At 56.9% G+C, this 18,612-nt stretch overlaps 1 long non-coding RNA gene across 1 annotated transcript; it reads left to right on the top strand.

The window, feature by feature from the left end:
- Window positions 1–15,413: 15,413 nt before the first annotated feature.
- On the top strand, window positions 15,414–18,467 carry LOC139769529 (uncharacterized). The gene is made up of 4 exons (XR_011717582.1): window positions 15,414–15,924; window positions 16,184–16,306; window positions 16,566–17,727; window positions 18,138–18,467. It is a non-coding gene; the product is annotated as an uncharacterized lncRNA (long non-coding RNA).
- Window positions 18,468–18,612: the final 145 nt, after the last annotated feature.

Below are 18,612 nucleotides of genomic sequence, written 5' to 3'. Positions count from 1 at the left end.
TTGCGCTGCTGGAAAATATAGCCAGATGGAGGGACCATTTCCACGATCCACGCACGCGCGATCATGCACGTATTAGCAGACGGCTGGGTGTCGCTGAAACGCATTGCACATGTTGGGCGTTATCTGTACCCTGAGACCCTGAGAAAGGCCAATTCCGGCCTTTTTCGTACCTACCGCCAGTACATCCATTTTCGAAATTGCATATTAGATATTTGACATATAATATAAATATATAAAATAAGTTAATATTTATCGATACATGTAAGATATAAATATTAAACTGATCCTCAACCAATTACAATCGAGAATATTTATATCTTTTATGATATGCGCGATCACGATGTAAACGTAACGAATTACGTGAACGAGCGAATTACATGTCTGTTTTTGAACGACAAACGGAATTGTATTCGTGGACATGCACATTTCAGCTTGGTCGCACTCTCGATATTCATACGCATTTCGAAGCAAGCTTGCTCCCTCGTTCGCGATTGTTTGCGTTTCAGTAAACACGAAGAAGGAATATTCGGCGTACGTTTAGCTTGCAATACCCAGTAACCAAATTTCTTTTCGTTCACGAGAAAAAAGGAATTACACGACCGACAACGTTTCACACCGATTTTGAACGAGTGACGTACCTTGCGCGCGCGGCGCGCGCTTCCGCCGCCGCACAGGTCAGGCGAGCCGTCGAACGCGATTGGCTCGCGAGTCGAATCCAGCCAATCACGTTCGGCCGCTCGCGGCTCTCGCTGCCGCCGCCGCCGGCCGCCGGCGCAGTAGCCGTGACGCCGCGGCATACCACTGTTACCAGTCGTATTAGGCGCGCGACCGTTGAATGACTCCGTCGATTTCGGAGCAGCGTACGTTCAAAGTCGGGGCGCGGACGGTTGTTTCTATCGGCGAGACGGCCTTGATACTTGTTTTCGTCGACGCTCGGAGTACCGTCACCTGCGGATATTACTCAGTCATTCTCCCGATAAATTTCGAACAGGTGTGGTGTTTGTGCTCCGTGCTCCGTGCCGTCGCCGGCAGTGGGTGCTGTTATTCGGAACGCGCTCGTTCGTGCGATTGGCACTCCTGCTCCTCGTTCCGCGGGAATAATCGACGACGCGTTCAATAATTTCGCAAGTGTATCAAGTGTCGTGAATGAATGTGTCTCGCTCGAGACAAAGACGTCGAGGCACTCGAGGCGAAGGTACGGCAATTGTGAGTGATTTGTAGTTTCGTGATATTCGTAGGCGATAATCGCTCGTCCCGCCCCGCCATATGTCTGGACTCTAGACTCTCGAATGTGCGGAATGTGGCATTCATTTACGCGGCATATCTCGTGATTCTCGTGTCGTGCTTACGTTGTGCCGGAATTGTCGTGCGATTATCTCCGATTCTTCTCGAAGAGCGGGAGGAGGGCCGACTGCCGAGTGACAACGTGAAATCGTATCGTGATCCAAGTAAGTGATTCAAGTAATAGCACGCTGTGATACAACGCTCGTTCATTAACATTTCGTACATTTTCGTATATTTCGTGCCGCGTAAGCGTAAGTTAACGGCCCACGCAGTCGCGACTTCTCGTTGTGCAAAGTATTAATAGTACAATTTTACATTCGCGAGATTTACGTGCTCGATACCGTACTGTGCGTGCGATATTTAATTTTGATTGTGTTTTTGATTAATCAACTGCGTGTCTTTAGTCTTTACTAACCATCCACTTGATTCGCGTAGTATCTCGCGTCAAGATCTTCAAACATTTCGTCGTCATTAACGCGACGCAGAGTGATGAACGCGGAACGAATCGAGGCAATCGGCGTCGCGACTCTTTCAAATTTGTACGAAAAATCTATGGTAGAAAATCGATAACTTGATTTTATATATATATTACCAGCTTTTATATTTCACGGTACTTCCTTAAGTACTACCTTCCCCTGATAGGGTACGACCTTGGCGAGGTGGGAAGGCCCAGTACCCAGTACGAGGATTTTACCCAAGCAAAACTCTCGTTCTGCTTGGATAAAAATCTAAAGACGGGGAAGCTAACGTACCCTCGTCCGCCGATTTAATTGAATGAACGAACCGCAGCCGGTTCGTCGCGTTTGCTTCGGGAGTGCCGTTCAAGTAATCGGACTAAAGGACTTTTTTAAACGGGAGTGCCGTACAGTATCGCGCGAGAAAGACTTTTACTAAAATTAGTCCGCGCGCGATTGTAGTTTATTATCCGCGAGTGTTTCTCGCGAGTGTCCTGTGCGGACACTGGGGCCTGACGTCCTGAGAGGAGGAGGAGGTTTGAGAGAGACATCGGGCCCCGGCGGAGCAACCTTGGGGTAAGTATCATCTTTTATCTGCATAAAATTAATAGTTTTTCCTCATTTATTCGGAGTTTTATTTCGATAAGCTAAAACTAATTAGAAAAAAAGAAATTATTTAAAATTTTATAAAAATTTATTTTTGTAAATATTTTTTCCGGAAAATAGATAATTATATCAGTGAATCTAATTGAAAGACGAATTTAGATGCGCGTAAAATTATGTGTATTTTTTGAAACATTTATTATTTTCAGCGCCTCTTTAATTTATATCTTTCGTTTTTGTTACAGTATCATCGTAGTTACGTGGCCGAATTACTCCGCCCGTTGCGCATCGGATCGGTGAGTGACGAATTTTTTACAATAGTATGGGGTAACGAATTTGTGAGACCTATATTAGATATATTTATGTATTGTATCCATATAATAGTACTATAGATAAATGCGACTTCTTACAAATTCGTTGCTCTAAAATGGATAGACTAGATCAGACTAGGCTAGTAATTAATCCTGGAGCATCATCATTATTTATTGTGCTTACGGGAGAATGCATCCATAAGCACATACGTTATGTCGATGCATTATTTATTAATGCATCTAATGTTATTTGTATCGCAGAACATGCGAAGTATACTAGTCGCCTGAAATTTATAGGAAAATATTTAAATTTGGCAAATATACACGGAGAAAAAAATAATGTTGTATCAACAGCCTGAGTCTAATTGGAAATAATCTTGTTAATTCAATACATTATGCTTTTGTTTTAATAAAATAAAACAAGATTATTTCCAATTAGACTAATGCTGTTGATACAACATTATTTTTTCTCTGTGTATATTTTATTGAGGACGAGCATGGCCTAGTAGACAGCGCACTGGTCTATTGAGCCAAAGGTCCCGGGTTCGATTCCCGGTAGAGCTAGAAAAATTATATTCGCTCGTTCTCCTCTCGGAAGGCAATGGCAAACCACCGAAGAGTATTCTTGCCACGAACACTTCTCTGAAAAAACATAGCCGTTCGGAATCGGCGTTAAACTGTAGGTCCCATATACAATGTGTATAATCTACGTGTATAGACACGAGTAATAGGTAACGATGATGGTGATGTATATTTTATTATATATAAATATATTAGTTTCTTGTGCAATATTAAAATCAATTATTTAAATTTATTACATTAATTACATTTTTTAAATTTATTTTTAAAATTATTAAGAAATACAGAAAAAGACAAAGAACTAAAATAAAGTTTTATAACGTTTTTCGAATATAAGATTTTATTTAAGTTTTTTGTGACTTTTATTTTTCGTGTAGAATAAAAATTTTAAAAATATTTATATTTTTTATATACAATTGAAATAAATAGAAAATAATTATTTATAGATAGACAATAGATAGATTTAATTACAATTATGGAATTAAGAAATAATAAAAGCTATAAGTATCTGTAGATGGAGTACAGATAGGTTTAATAAAATAAAATAAATTAATTGATTATATAGATAAGAAAATTTAAATGTGTTTCTTCATTTTCTTTTTTCTCTCTCTTTCTTTCTCCCTATTCCAAATATTCCTCCAGGATTAAATATTACATAAATTGGTGAAAAGAAGCAAAATGTATTAATAAACTCAATGTGCATGCATTACAAATGAAAAAGACCAAAAGATATTTTGATTCACGTTGCATATATTCCACATGAACCTTATTGTACATACATATATAGATCACACTAAAAAGTGTTAATCGTATTTATAGTCTTGGACGATATTTATAGTCTATCCATATGTAGCTTGGCTTTGTATAAACAAAACAAAATAAAATAACGTGAGATCCAGTGAATATTTTATTGCGGGACAGAATCATTTTTCATGTAGAATTATCTCAAAATTGATAGTTTTCATATCAATTATATTACATTAAAATATATAATATAATCGTAGATATATGTATTTTTGATATGTCATATTATAAATATAAATTTGATAACAATTTGCGTTATAATAACGAAATATTTATATAAATATGTATATAAGAATTTGTAAAGACAAATGTTACAGCGTAAGAACTTGATGAATTCATTATATTGATTGCGATATTAATTATATGGAGAAATTATTAATCCCTTTGGATCTCACGTCATTTAGTCTGAATATCTCACTTGATATCTAAAGTGAGATTAAGTAACGATTCGTGATTCGGTTCGCGGTTCGGTTCGCGATTCGGTTTATACTCTTATACCAAACATTGTTTGTCCATTCATTAATAAATAATTGATTGATCGAGTCATCGATTAATTTTTAAATTTCTGTTGTCTCGTGTTTCTACATTGTACTATTGAAATCCAGATATTTGTGACTAATTGTGAGATATAATCACGACGATTTTTATTAGAACGCGATTAACATAAAATTCTTTCATTTCTTGATAATATAATTCTGTTTTACTTTCCATTGCTGCTGTGTATTAATTCTTGGACGAATACATTAATTACGCGTATCATTGTAAAATTAAAAGCAAAATTAAGTCACTTAATTAAGATTTTATTAACGATCCAACGTGGTTGTTTATTTTTTTCCGATATGATTAACGCGCGCTTATTAACGATCGCAACGATTCGTAATCGACCGCAACATTATAATCGTCTACCGGCGCTGTTAATCAGCCGGCATTGAAGGAATTTTTCTCCTTCTCATTTTCTGGCTGACATACAACCAAAATGGATTTGGCCAGTAACAACTCAATAGGTGAGTTCAATCTTGGTCAGAAGAAACGACGGAAACATCTCATAAGGTAAGGTCTATATTAATGACCAGAATTGAAGGTTTGTAAAGTAGTTAACATACAAAATAATTTGATCTGTTTATTTGCCCAAAGTAGGACTATTTTCTTTATATTTTCTCGCATATGTGCGAGATTGGAAAATCCCCATCCCCAATTAAATTCCAATCGCGCACGTTAAAACTCTCAATTCTACGTTTCCCAAACCTCAAGTGATCACTTTGAGGTATGGATTAACAAATACTAAATTGTAATACGGGTAGGTAGGACAACGGATAAAGTTAAGCGTGTAAAAAATGTCCCTCTCGTGGTGTGCCACCTTGCCGTGGTGAGAGGGCTCCCTGTATCAACGATCCACTGGGGCAGTACCTTCGGCTTTACCGAAGGGAGGGCCCGGTGGGGAGGTACAGGGTCTATGAGCACACCGTACCCTCCTCCCAGTTCGCTGGGAGTGAAGGGTACAATGGGGTCCGGCGCTCCCGTCGCGTTGTCTGCCGCCGCGGGACATTTACGCCGTTCGCTCGCCCATACGGTCCGTCGCGTGTCCCCCCGCCGCGCCGCGGGACATTTACGCCGTTCGCTCGCCCATACGGTCCGTCGCGTGTCCCCCCGCCGCGCCGCGGGACATTTACGCCGTTCGCTCGCCCATACGGTCCGTCGCGTGTCCCCCCGCCGCGCCGCGGGACATTTACGCCGTTCGCTCGCCCATACGGTCCGTCGCGTGTCCCCCCGCCGCGCCGCGGGACATTTACGCCGTTCGCTCGCCCATACGGTCCGTCGCGTGTCCCCCCGCCGCGCCGCGGGACATTTACGCCGTTCGCTCGCCCATACGGTCCGTCGCGTGTCCCCCCGCCGCGCCGCGGGACATTTACGCCGTTCGCTCGCCCATACGGTCCGTCGCGTGTCCCCCCGCCGCGCCGCGGGACATTTACGCCGTTCGCTCGCCCATACGGTCCGTCGCGTGTCCCCCCGCCGCGCCGCGGGACATTTACGCCGTTCGCTCGCCCATACGGTCCGTCGCGTGTCCCCCCGCCGCGCCGCGGGACATTTACGCCGTTCGCTCGCCCATACGGTCCGTCGCGTGTCCCCCCGCCGCGCCGCGGGACATTTACGCCGTTCGCTCGCCCATACGGTCCGTCGCGTGTCCCCCCGCCGCGCCGCGGGACATTTACGCCGTTCGCTCGCCCATACGGTCCGTCGCGTGTCCCCCCGCCGCGCCGCGGGACATTTACGCCGTTCGCTCGCCCATACGGTCCGTCGCGTGTCCCCCCGCCGCGCCGCGGGACATTTACGCCGTTCGCTCGCCCATACGGTCCGTCGCGTGTCCCCCCGCCGCGCCGCGGGACATTTACGCCGTTCGCTCGCCCATACGGTCCGTCGCGTGTCCCCCCGCCGCGCCGCGGGACATTTACGCCGTTCGCTCGCCCATACGGTCCGTCGCGTGTCCCCCCGCCGCGCCGCGGGACATTTACGCCGTTCGCTCGCCCATACGGTCCGTCGCGTGTCCCCCCGCCGCGCCGCGGGACATTTACGCCGTTCGCTCGCCCATACGGTCCGTCGCGTGTCCCCCCGCCGCGCCGCGGGACATTTACGCCGTTCGCTCGCCCATACGGTCCGTCGCGTGTCCCCCCGCCGCGCCGCGGGACATTTACGCCGTTCGCTCGCCCATACGGTCCGTCGCGTGTCCCCCCGCCGCGCCGCGGGACATTTACGCCGTTCGCTCGCCCATACGGTCCGTCGCGTGTCCCCCCGCCGCGCCGCGGGACATTTACGCCGTTCGCTCGCCCATACGGTCCGTCGCGTGTCCCCCCGCCGCGCCGCGGGACATTTACGCCGTTCGCTCGCCCATACGGTCCGTCGCGTGTCCCCCCGCCGCGCCGCGGGACATTTACGCCGTTCGCTCGCCCATACGGTCCGTCGCGTGTCCCCCCGCCGCGCCGCGGGACATTTACGCCGTTCGCTCGCCCATACGGTCCGTCGCGTGTCCCCCCGCCGCGCCGCGGGACATTTACGCCGTTCGCTCGCCCATACGGTCCGTCGCGTGTCCCCCCGCCGCGCCGCGGGACATTTACGCCGTTCGCTCGCCCATACGGTCCGTCGCGTGTCCCCCCGCCGCGCCGCGGGACATTTACGCCGTTCGCTCGCCCATACGGTCCGTCGCGTGTCCCCCCGCCGCGCCGCGGGACATTTACGCCGTTCGCTCGCCCATACGGTCCGTCGCGTGTCCCCCCGCCGCGCCGCGGGACATTTACGCCGTTCGCTCGCCCATACGGTCCGTCGCGTGTCCCCCCGCCGCGCCGCGGGACATTTACGCCGTTCGCTCGCCCATACGGTCCGTCGCGTGTCCCCCCGCCGCGCCGCGGGACATTTACGCCGTTCGCTCGCCCATACGGTCCGTCGCGTGTCCCCCCGCCGCGCCGCGGGACATTTACGCCGTTCGCTCGCCCATACGGTCCGTCGCGTGTCCCCCCGCCGCGCCGCGGGACATTTACGCCGTTCGCTCGCCCATACGGTCCGTCGCGTGTCCCCCCGCCGCGCCGCGGGACATTTACGCCGTTCGCTCGCCCATACGGTCCGTCGCGTGTCCCCCCGCCGCGCCGCGGGACATTTACGCCGTTCGCTCGCCCATACGGTCCGTCGCGTGTCCCCCCGCCGCGCCGCGGGACATTTACGCCGTTCGCTCGCCCATACGGTCCGTCGCGTGTCCCCCCGCCGCGCCGCGGGACATTTACGCCGTTCGCTCGCCCATACGGTCCGTCGCGTGTCCCCCCGCCGCGCCGCGGGACATTTACGCCGTTCGCTCGCCCATACGGTCCGTCGCGTGTCCCCCCGCCGCGCCGCGGGACATTTACGCCGTTCGCTCGCCCATACGGTCCGTCGCGTGTCCCCCCGCCGCGCCGCGGGACATTTACGCCGTTCGCTCGCCCATACGGTCCGTCGCGTGTCCCCCCGCCGCGCCGCGGGACATTTACGCCGTTCGCTCGCCCATACGGTCCGTCGCGTGTCCCCCCGCCGCGCCGCGGGACATTTACGCCGTTCGCTCGCCCATACGGTCCGTCGCGTGTCCCCCCGCCGCGCCGCGGGACATTTACGCCGTTCGCTCGCCCATACGGTCCGTCGCGTGTCCCCCCGCCGCGCCGCGGGACATTTACGCCGTTCGCTCGCCCATACGGTCCGTCGCGTGTCCCCCCGCCGCGCCGCGGGACATTTACGCCGTTCGCTCGCCCATACGGTCCGTCGCGTGTCCCCCCGCCGCGCCGCGGGACATTTACGCCGTTCGCTCGCCCATACGGTCCGTCGCGTGTCCCCCCGCCGCGCCGCGGGACATTTACGCCGTTCGCTCGCCCATACGGTCCGTCGCGTGTCCCCCCGCCGCGCCGCGGGACATTTACGCCGTTCGCTCGCCCATACGGTCCGTCGCGTGTCCCCCCGCCGCGCCGCGGGACATTTACGCCGTTCGCTCGCCCATACGGTCCGTCGCGTGTCCCCCCGCCGCGCCGCGGGACATTTACGCCGTTCGCTCGCCCATACGGTCCGTCGCGTGTCCCCCCGCCGCGCCGCGGGACATTTACGCCGTTCGCTCGCCCATACGGTCCGTCGCGTGTCCCCCCGCCGCGCCGCGGGACATTTACGCCGTTCGCTCGCCCATACGGTCCGTCGCGTGTCCCCCCGCCGCGCCGCGGGACATTTACGCCGTTCGCTCGCCCATACGGTCCGTCGCGTGTCCCCCCGCCGCGCCGCGGGACATTTACGCCGTTCGCTCGCCCATACGGTCCGTCGCGTGTCCCCCCGCCGCGCCGCGGGACATTTACGCCGTTCGCTCGCCCATACGGTCCGTCGCGTGTCCCCCCGCCGCGCCGCGGGACATTTACGCCGTTCGCTCGCCCATACGGTCCGTCGCGTGTCCCCCCGCCGCGCCGCGGGACATTTACGCCGTTCGCTCGCCCATACGGTCCGTCGCGTGTCCCCCCGCCGCGCCGCGGGACATTTACGCCGTTCGCTCGCCCATACGGTCCGTCGCGTGTCCCCCCGCCGCGCCGCGGGACATTTACAGCCGTTCGCTCGCCCATACGGTCCGTCGCGTGTCCCCCCGCCGCGCCGCGGGACATTTACGCCGTTCGCTCGCCCATACGGTCCGTCGCGTGTCCCCCCGCCGCGCCGCGGGACATTTACGCCGTTCGCTCGCCCATACGGTCCGTCGCGTGTCCCCCCGCCGCGCCGCGGGACATTTACGCCGTTCGCTCGCCCATACGGTCCGTCGCGTGTCCCCCCGCCGCGCCGCGGGACATTTACGCCGTTCGCTCGCCCATACGGTCCGTCGCGTGTCCCCCCGCCGCGCCGCGGGACATTTACGCCGTTCGCTCGCCCATACGGTCCGTCGCGTGTCCCCCCGCCGCGCCGCGGGACATTTACGCCGTTCGCTCGCCCATACGGTCCGTCGCGTGTCCCCCCGCCGCGCCGCGGGACATTTACGCCGTTCGCTCGCCCATACGGTCCGTCGCGTGTCCCCCCGCCGCGCCGCGGGACATTTACGCCGTTCGCTCGCCCATACGGTCCGTCGCGTGTCCCCCCGCCGCGCCGCGGGACATTTACGCCGTTCGCTCGCCCATACGGTCCGTCGCGTGTCCCCCCGCCGCGCCGCGGGACATTTACGCCGTTCGCTCGCCCATACGGTCCGTCGCGTGTCCCCCCGCCGCGCCGCGGGACATTTACGCCGTTCGCTCGCCCATACGGTCCGTCGCGTGTCCCCCCGCCGCGCCGCGGGACATTTACAGCCGTTCGCTCGCCCATACGGTCCGTCGCGTGTCCCCCCGCCGCGCCGCGGGACATTTACGCCGTTCGCTCGCCCATACGGTCCGTCGCGTGTCCCCCCGCCGCGCCGCGGGACATTTACAGCCGTTCGCTCGCCCATACGGTCCGTCGCGTGTCCCCCCGCCGCGCCGCGGGACATTTACACCGTTCGCTCGCCCATACGGTCCGTCGCGTGTCCCCCCGCCGCGCCGCGGGACATTTACACCGTTCGCTCGCCCATACGGTCCGTCGCGTGTCCCCCCGCCGCGCCGCGGGACATTTACACCGTTCGCTCGCCCATACGGTCCGTCGCGTGTCCCCCCGCCGCGCCGCGGGACATTTACACCGTTCGCTCGCCCATACGGTCCGTCGCGTGTCCCCCCGCCGCGCCGCGGGACATTTACACCGTTCGCTCGCCCATACGGTCCGTCGCGTGTCCCCCCGCCGCGCCGCGGGACATTTACACCGTTCGCTCGCCCATACGGTCCGTCGCGTGTCCCCCCGCCGCGCCGCGGGACATTTACACCGTTCGCTCGCCCATACGGTCCGTCGCGTGTCCCCCCGCCGCGCCGCGGGACATTTACACCGTTCGCTCGCCCATACGGTCCGTCGCGTGTCCCCCCGCCGCGCCGCGGGACATTTACACCGTTCGCTCGCCCATACGGTCCGTCGCGTGTCCCCCCGCCGCGCCGCGGGACATTTACACCGTTCGCTCGCCCATACGGTCCGTCGCGTGTCCCCCCGCCGCGCCGCGGGACATTTACAGCCGTTCGCTCGCCCATACGGTCCGTCGCGTGTCCCCCCGCCGCGCCGCGGGACATTTACACCGTTCGCTCGCCCATACGGTCCGTCGCGTGTCCCCCCGCCGCGCCGCGGGACATTTACACCGTTCGCTCGCCCATACGGTCCGTCGCGTGTCCCCCCGCCGCGCCGCGGGACATTTACACCGTTCGCTCGCCCATACGGTCCGTCGCGTGTCCCCCCGCCGCGCCGCGGGACATTTACACCGTTCGCTCGCCCATACGGTCCGTCGCGTGTCCCCCCGCCGCGCCGCGGGACATTTACGCCGTTCGCTCGCCCATACGGTCCGTCGCGTGTCCCCCCGCCGCGCCGCGGGACATTTACACCGTTCGCTCGCCCATACGGTCCGTCGCGTGTCCCCCCGCCGCGCCGCGGGACATTTACACCGTTCGCTCGCCCATACGGTCCGTCGCGTGTCCCCCCGCCGCGCCGCGGGACATTTACACCGTTCGCTCGCCCATACGGTCCGTCGCGTGTCCCCCCGCCGCGCCGCGGGACATTTACACCGTTCGCTCGCCCATACGGTCCGTCGCGTGTCCCCCCGCCGCGCCGCGGGACATTTACACCGTTCGCTCGCCCATACGGTCCGTCGCGTGTCCCCCCGCCGCGCCGCGGGACATTTACACCGTTCGCTCGCCCATACGGTCCGTCGCGTGTCCCCCCGCCGCGCCGCGGGACATTTACACCGTTCGCTCGCCCATACGGTCCGTCGCGTGTCCCCCCGCCGCGCCGCGGGACATTTACACCGTTCGCTCGCCCATACGGTCCGTCGCGTGTCCCCCCGCCGCGCCGCGGGACATTTACACCGTTCGCTCGCCCATACGGTCCGTCGCGTGTCCCCCCGCCGCGCCGCGGGACATTTACACCGTTCGCTCGCCCATACGGTCCGTCGCGTGTCCCCCCGCCGCGCCGCGGGACATTTACACCGTTCGCTCGCCCATACGGTCCGTCGCGTGTCCCCCCGCCGCGCCGCGGGACATTTACACCGTTCGCTCGCCCATACGGTCCGTCGCGTGTCCCCCCGCCGCGCCGCGGGACATTTACACCGTTCGCTCGCCCATACGGTCCGTCGCGTGTCCCCCCGCCGCGCCGCGGGACATTTACACCGTTCGCTCGCCCATACGGTCCGTCGCGTGTCCCCCCGCCGCGCCGCGGGACATTTACACCGTTCGCTCGCCCATACGGTCCGTCGCGTGTCCCCCCGCCGCGCCGCGGGACATTTACACCGTTCGCTCGCCCATACGGTCCGTCGCGTGTCCCCCCGCCGCGCCGCGGGACATTTACACCGTTCGCTCGCCCATACGGTCCGTCGCGTGTCCCCCCGCCGCGCCGCGGGACATTTACACCGTTCGCTCGCCCATACGGTCCGTCGCGTGTCCCCCCGCCGCGCCGCGGGACATTTACACCGTTCGCTCGCCCATACGGTCCGTCGCGTGTCCCCCCGCCGCGCCGCGGGACATTTACACCGTTCGCTCGCCCATACGGTCCGTCGCGTGTCCCCCCGCCGCGCCGCGGGACATTTACACCGTTCGCTCGCCCATACGGTCCGTCGCGTGTCCCCCCGCCGCGCCGCGGGACATTTACACCGTTCGCTCGCCCATACGGTCCGTCGCGTGTCCCCCCGCCGCGCCGCGGGACATTTACACCGTTCGCTCGCCCATACGGTCCGTCGCGTGTCCCCCCGCCGCGCCGCGGGACATTTACACCGTTCGCTCGCCCATACGGTCCGTCGCGTGTCCCCCCGCCGCGCCGCGGGACATTTACACCGTTCGCTCGCCCATACGGTCCGTCGCGTGTCCCCCCGCCGCGCCGCGGGACATTTACACCGTTCGCTCGCCCATACGGTCCGTCGCGTGTCCCCCCGCCGCGCCGCGGGACATTTACACCGTTCGCTCGCCCATACGGTCCGTCGCGTGTCCCCCCGCCGCGCCGCGGGACATTTACACCGTTCGCTCGCCCATACGGTCCGTCGCGTGTCCCCCCGCCGCGCCGCGGGACATTTACACCGTTCGCTCGCCCATACGGTCCGTCGCGTGTCCCCCCGCCGCGCCGCGGGACATTTACACCGTTCGCTCGCCCATACGGTCCGTCGCGTGTCCCCCCGCCGCGCCGCGGGACATTTACACCGTTCGCTCGCCCATACGGTCCGTCGCGTGTCCCCCCGCCGCGCCGCGGGACATTTACACCGTTCGCTCGCCCATACGGTCCGTCGCGTGTCCCCCCGCCGCGCCGCGGGACATTTACACCGTTCGCTCGCCCATACGGTCCGTCGCGTGTCCCCCCGCCGCGCCGCGGGACATTTACACCGTTCGCTCGCCCATACGGTCCGTCGCGTGTCCCCCCGCCGCGCCGCGGGACATTTACACCGTTCGCTCGCCCATACGGTCCGTCGCGTGTCCCCCCGCCGCGCCGCGGGACATTTACACCGTTCGCTCGCCCATACGGTCCGTCGCGTGTCCCCCCGCCGCGCCGCGGGACATTTACACCGTTCGCTCGCCCATACGGTCCGTCGCGTGTCCCCCCGCCGCGCCGCGGGACATTTACACCGTTCGCTCGCCCATACGGTCCGTCGCGTGTCCCCCCGCCGCGCCGCGGGACATTTACACCGTTCGCTCGCCCATACGGTCCGTCGCGTGTCCCCCCGCCGCGCCGCGGGACATTTACACCGTTCGCTCGCCCATACGGTCCGTCGCGTGTCCCCCCGCCGCGCCGCGGGACATTTACACCGTTCGCTCGCCCATACGGTCCGTCGCGTGTCCCCCCGCCGCGCCGCGGGACATTTACACCGTTCGCTCGCCCATACGGTCCGTCGCGTGTCCCCCCGCCGCGCCGCGGGACATTTACACCGTTCGCTCGCCCATACGGTCCGTCGCGTGTCCCCCCGCCGCGCCGCGGGACATTTACACCGTTCGCTCGCCCATACGGTCCGTCGCGTGTCCCCCCGCCGCGCCGCGGGACATTTACACCGTTCGCTCGCCCATACGGTCCGTCGCGTGTCCCCCCGCCGCGCCGCGGGACATTTACACCGTTCGCTCGCCCATACGGTCCGTCGCGTGTCCCCCCGCCGCGCCGCGGGACATTTACACCGTTCGCTCGCCCATACGGTCCGTCGCGTGTCCCCCCGCCGCGCCGCGGGACATTTACACCGTTCGCTCGCCCATACGGTCCGTCGCGTGTCCCCCCGCCGCGCCGCGGGACATTTACACCGTTCGCTCGCCCATACGGTCCGTCGCGTGTCCCCCCGCCGCGCCGCGGGACATTTACACCGTTCGCTCGCCCATACGGTCCGTCGCGTGTCCCCCCGCCGCGCCGCGGGACATTTACACCGTTCGCTCGCCCATACGGTCCGTCGCGTGTCCCCCCGCCGCGCCGCGGGACATTTACACCGTTCGCTCGCCCATACGGTCCGTCGCGTGTCCCCCCGCCGCGCCGCGGGACATTTACACCGTTCGCTCGCCCATACGGTCCGTCGCGTGTCCCCCCGCCGCGCCGCGGGACATTTACACCGTTCGCTCGCCCATACGGTCCGTCGCGTGTCCCCCCGCCGCGCCGCGGGACATTTACACCGTTCGCTCGCCCATACGGTCCGTCGCGTGTCCCCCCGCCGCGCCGCGGGACATTTACACCGTTCGCTCGCCCATACGGTCCGTCGCGTGTCCCCCCGCCGCGCCGCGGGACATTTACACCGTTCGCTCGCCCATACGGTCCGTCGCGTGTCCCCCCGCCGCGCCGCGGGACATTTACACCGTTCGCTCGCCCATACGGTCCGTCGCGTGTCCCCCCGCCGCGCCGCGGGACATTTACACCGTTCGCTCGCCCATACGGTCCGTCGCGTGTCCCCCCGCCGCGCCGCGGGACATTTACACCGTTCGCTCGCCCATACGGTCCGTCGCGTGTCCCCCCGCCGCGCCGCGGGACATTTACACCGTTCGCTCGCCCATACGGTCCGTCGCGTGTCCCCCCGCCGCGCCGCGGGACATTTACACCGTTCGCTCGCCCATACGGTCCGTCGCGTGTCCCCCCGCCGCGCCGCGGGACATTTACACCGTTCGCTCGCCCATACGGTCCGTCGCGTGTCCCCCCGCCGCGCCGCGGGACATTTACACCGTTCGCTCGCCCATACGGTCCGTCGCGTGTCCCCCCGCCGCGCCGCGGGACATTTACACCGTTCGCTCGCCCATACGGTCCGTCGCGTGTCCCCCCGCCGCGCCGCGGGACATTTACACCGTTCGCTCGCCCATACGGTCCGTCGCGTGTCCCCCCGCCGCGCCGCGGGACATTTACACCGTTCGCTCGCCCATACGGTCCGTCGCGTGTCCCCCCGCCGCGCCGCGGGACATTTACACCGTTCGCTCGCCCATACGGTCCGTCGCGTGTCCCCCCGCCGCGCCGCGGGACATTTACACCGTTCGCTCGCCCATACGGTCCGTCGCGTGTCCCCCCGCCGCGCCGCGGGACATTTACACCGTTCGCTCGCCCATACGGTCCGTCGCGTGTCCCCCCGCCGCGCCGCGGGACATTTACACCGTTCGCTCGCCCATACGGTCCGTCGCGTGTCCCCCCGCCGCGCCGCGGGACATTTACACCGTTCGCTCGCCCATACGGTCCGTCGCGTGTCCCCCCGCCGCGCCGCGGGACATTTACACCGTTCGCTCGCCCATACGGTTCGTCGCGTGTCCCCCCGCCGCGCCGCGGGACATTTACACCGTTCGCTCGCCCATACGGTTCGTCGCGTGTCCCCCCGCCGCGCCGCGGGACATTTACACCGTTCGCTCGCCCATACGGTTCGTCGCGTGTCCCCCCGCCGCGCCGCGGGACATTTATACCGTTCGCTCGCCCATACGGTCCGTCGCGTGTCCCCCCGCCGCGCCGCGGGACATTTATACGCTTCGCTCGCTCATACGGTCCGCCGCGTGTCTCCGCGCCGCGAGACAGTACGCTTCGCTTATACGGTTCGCCGCGTGTCTGCCGCGCCTTAGAAAGTTAGGCGTGTAAGTTATCGCGTCGCGTTGCCTGCGGCACGACACCCCACGCTTAGAAAGTTAGGCGTGTAAGTTATCGCGTCGCGTTGTCTGCGGAACGACACCACGCTTACAAAGTTACTTAATCGAATCGTTCATTTGAATGTTTCAGAAAATAACGACGCAGAAGATGACATCGGAGCAGCGAGGGAATCCTGCGAAGCTGACATCCCGAGCAGCCTGAGAGGAGGAGGAGGCCTAGGATAGGCATCGGGCATCGGCGTACCAACACTTCTGGTAAGTGTTACTTTTTATTTTTTCTAAAGATATTATAGAATCCCTCTTTTCGTTTATCCTTATTTAGTTGCTACATTAAACCGTGTTTCGAAATATAAATTAGTAAAAAGAAATAATTTGAAAAATTTGATTCAAGTTGATTCTACCATAGAGACTTTTTTCGAAGAAGTAATTTAGGAAAACATTAATCTAAATAACGAATAAGATGTTCGATGCGCGTGACAATTATTTAATCGATTCGATTATTTTTATGTTACAGAAAATATCCACGCTGGAAGGACCATCAGCTTCGCATCGAGGGAACACGATGGACATCTCGAGCAGCTTGAGAGGAGGTGGAGGCCTAGGAGAGGCATCGGGCATCGGCGTACTAACACTTCTGGTAAGTGTTATTTTTTATTTTTTCTAAAGATATTATAGAATCTCTTTTATCGTTTGTTTTTATTTAGTTGCTACATTAAACCGTGTTTCGGAATATAAATTAGTTAAAAGAAATAAATCGAAAAATTTGATTCAAGTTGATTCTAACGTAGAGACTTTTTTCGAAGAAGTAATTTAGGAAAACATTAATCGGAATAACGAATAAGATGTTCGATGCGCGTGACAATTATTTAATCGATTTGTTTATTTTTATGTTACAGAAAATATCCACGCAGGAAGGAGCATCAACTTCGCATCGAGGGAACACGAGGGACACCCCGAGCAGCGTGAGAGAAAGTGGAGGCCTGGGAGGGGCATCAAAGTTGTGCAAAGTATTAATAGTACAGTTTTACATTCGCGAGATTTACGTGCTCGATACCGTACTGTGCGTGCGATATTTAATTTTGATTGTGTTTTTGATTAATCAACTGCGTGTCTTTAGTCTTTACTAACCGTCCACTTGATTCGCGTAGTATCTCGCGTCAAGATCTTCCAACATTTCGTCGTCATTAACGCAACGCAGAGTGATGAACGCGGAACGAATCGGGGCAATCGGTGTCGCGACTCTTTCAAATTTGTACGAAAAATCTGTGGTAGAAAATCGATAACTTGATTTTATATATATATATATTACCAGCTTTTATATTTTACGGTACTTCCTTAAGTACTACCTTCCCCTGGGGTACGACCTTAGCGAGGTGGGAAGGCCCAGTACCCAGTACGAGGTTTTTACCAAAGCAAAACTCTTGTTCTGCTTGGATAAAAATCCAAAGACGGGGAAGCTAACGTACCCCTCGTCTGCCGATTTAATTGAATGAACGAACCGCAGCCGGTTCGTCGCGTTTGCTTCGGGAGTGCCGTAATCAAATAATCGGACTAAAAAAGACTTTTTTAAACGGGAGTGCCGTACAGTATCGCGCGAGAAAGACTTTTACTGAAATTAGTCCGCGCGCGATTGTAGTTTATTATCCGCGAGTGTTTCTCGCGAGTGTCCTGTGCGGCGGGAGGAGGAGGCCTGACTGTTATATTTGGTGCGGATAGAGTGGGCGAGTGCACATAAAAGACCAGGAACATTAATCGATGACGACGTTTTATTCTAAATACTTTGCCTCGCACGTTGTTTCACTCAGCTACCGATCGTAACAAACTCACGAATCGAACTGAACTTCGGGATTCACGGACGTACACGAACGCGATCTCCTCACTACGGGCGGGCGCGAACGCTAACTACGCCCTCTTTCGCAACGCACTCGAATGCTACCGCGGATCGGTAACTCCGAGCGTACCAACGGCAGTACGGTACTCCTTTATTTTTCACACTGACGTCCTGAGAGAAGGAGGAGGTCTGGGAGAGACATCGGGCCCCGGCAGAGCAACTTTGGGGTGAGTATCATTTCTTATGTGCATAATGTAAGAGCTCAGTCACAATGAGAAAAATAAGGAATAAGATAAAGGAATAAGGAATAAGGGAATGTCGCATCTCACTTCAGTACATGAACATTAAAGTGAGATGCAACATGCCTTATTCCTTATTCCTTTATCTTATTCCTTATTTTTCTCATTGTGACTGAGCCTTAATTCTCATTTATTTAGCTTGTTTTATCTCGATAAGTTAAGAATTAGAGAAAGAGAAATTATCTACAATTCTTGTAAAGATCTTTTTCGATAAACAGATAAATGTATTGCTAAATATTTTATTGAAAGACGAATTAGAGACGCGTAAGAATTAACTTTTCAAATGTTAATAATTTTGAGCGCTTTTTTAATTTAAATCTTATGTTTGTATGTTACAGTATCACCGTAGCTACGCGGCCGACTAACTCCGCCCGTTGCGCATCGGATCGGTGAGTCAGTGAGAAACTTTTTTATTGAGGTAGCGAATCTACGAATAATCAAATGTAGAGCAAAAATATATCTCGATACATGTCGAATTACAATAATTTATAGTATGAAAATATTACATTTCGTAGATCCGTTGCCTTAAAATGGATGGGCTAAAACTGATTAGGGCAGATATTTAATCTTGGTAATATTATTTGTTTATTGATTATTATGCGATTGTGCTTGAGGAATTACTCGCACATTTCGCACGCACCGAGCTCGCAAAGAGCTCATTAATTATCGATCGTTTATTGAATTATGTTGACGAACCGCGCTGCGTTCTATATAAATAATCTATATAAATAATTTTTAAATAAATTTTAAATCTTAAATAAAATATATAACAACATATTTTATTGAATTAGAATTTTATTTTGCGGAAAAATG

The sequence above is a fragment of the Temnothorax nylanderi genome, unplaced genomic scaffold, assembly GCF_030848795.1.
Source record: "Temnothorax nylanderi isolate EJ_2023f unplaced genomic scaffold, tnyl_v1.0 TNYL_tig0023_pilon, whole genome shotgun sequence".
NCBI lineage: Eukaryota > Metazoa > Arthropoda > Insecta > Hymenoptera > Formicidae > Temnothorax > Temnothorax nylanderi.
The sequence above is the reverse complement of the archived record's forward strand: the minus strand, read 5'-3'. Positions and strand labels throughout refer to the sequence as shown.